Source organism: Octopus bimaculoides, chromosome 19, assembly GCF_001194135.2.
Source record: "Octopus bimaculoides isolate UCB-OBI-ISO-001 chromosome 19, ASM119413v2, whole genome shotgun sequence".
In the NCBI taxonomy this organism is placed as follows: Eukaryota; Metazoa; Mollusca; class Cephalopoda; order Octopoda; family Octopodidae; genus Octopus; species Octopus bimaculoides.
The window spans coordinates 30780559-30782253 of NC_068999.1; the positions used below are offsets into that span (position 1 = coordinate 30780559).

The window sequence follows — 1695 nt, forward strand, 5'->3', positions numbered from 1 at the left end:
ACTGCATGGCACCTTGGGCTGACCAAAGCCTTGTGAGTCGATTTGGTAGACAGAAACTGAAAGAAGCCCGTTGTATATATATGTATATGTATATATATGTGTGTATGTGTTTGTCCCTCCCAACATCGCGTGTGTTTACATCCCCGTAACTTAATAGTTTGGCAAAAGAGACCGATAGGATAAGTACTAGGCTTACAAAGAATAAGTCCTGGGGTTGATTTGCTCGACTAAAGGCAGTGCTCCAGCATGGCTGCAGTCAAATGACTGAAACAAGTAAAAGAGTATACATATATTACACCTCAAACATAATAAACCAAAAGCACATTATGACCAATATCATCAAAATATAAATGATAAATTAGCTATTGACCAGATCCATTGGAACATGGGACCTTACAATAATAATAACAACATTAACACTAATTACAATCTAAAAAGGAAAAATAAAAATTACATACCTTATATAAAATCCACTGTAAAAATCTATGTTAATCTCAATTCTAGTAAAAATAAAACAAAGGAGAATATTATCTGCTAAGCAAGCAAAAACAAATTTAAAGTTATATGTCGGATAATAAGCAAACACCTCTTCCATAATAAAAACAAATATAGTGACATAATACAGAATGGACATTTTAGATTTGCTCATTCTGTTTCCCGCAGCTTGTTTAAATATATATCTTCTATGAATTATGCAAAATTAGATAATTTTTATGCTAAGCGAAAACTTAATATTCCCAATAATAAACAAACACATAATAAAGCCAAGTCTAAATGTTCAAATATAAACGGTCAAAGGGAGCATACTGCCCATAACCCACCTACTAATTCTAGTGATAATCTTAGTAAGTTCTGTGATTGTAGGGTTAAAGAGCAATGTAAATTTAATAATTATTGCAAACAGAAGAATTTAGTATACCAAGCTATAGTAGAAGCTGAAGATAAACTCTTTTTCTACATTGGCTCTACAGAATGATATATGAAACTTAGATTGGCTAATCATGAATGTTCATTTAGAAATCCCAATAAACGTTCTTCAACTAGTATTAGTAAATTCATCTGGAAATTAAAAGACAGTAATATCAGTTTTAAAATTAGATGGAAGATTATATGTACTGCAAAATCTTACCACCCACCTGATAGAATTTGTCAACTCTGCACTTTAGAGTGCTATAACATCCTTTTTTCTAGTAAACAGATATTAAATGAAAAATTCACAGCTTGCCTACACACACCTAAATATCTATTTTATAAATATCATTGATCATTCTTTAATTATTAATATCACTAACTATTAAGTTCCTTATTAACCATAAATATTTTTTACTGAATTTGAAACTGAATTAACTAGATCTTTATTAGAACCAGCATTTATATCCATAATTTTATGCAATATAAAATATATATTATATCTTGCCTAAATATACTTATTTCTAGCATATGCATAATATATTTAAATGGTTATAGTTCGGCAACCATTCACTTTTATGTCTTTCATTATATATATAAATAATATCCCCTTATCTATAAATTCCTAGCATATGAGTTATTTCTTTCTTATTTTTAAAGAGTAAATTAAATTGTATCATAATTCATATTTATTAAATTATCTTTAAATATCAACATATATATATATATAAATATATATATATATATATATATAAATATATATATAAATATATATATATATATATA

General features: G+C 27.5%; 1 protein-coding gene across 9 annotated transcripts in view; it reads right to left on the reverse strand.

The window, feature by feature from the left end:
- The window catches only part of LOC106871878 (blood vessel epicardial substance-B), a 535134-nt gene that overhangs the window by 357926 nt on the left and 175513 nt on the right, over nt 1-1695 (reverse strand). For 4 of the 9 annotated variants that reach the window (XM_014918629.2, XM_014918625.2, XM_052974857.1 and 1 more), the window contains exon 3: nt 459-500. The exons of the other annotated variants lie outside the window; for them this stretch is intronic. The gene's annotated coding sequence lies outside the window, so the exon portion shown is untranslated. The remainder of the gene's footprint in view (nt 1-458; nt 501-1695) is intronic. 9 annotated transcript variants of the gene reach the window in all.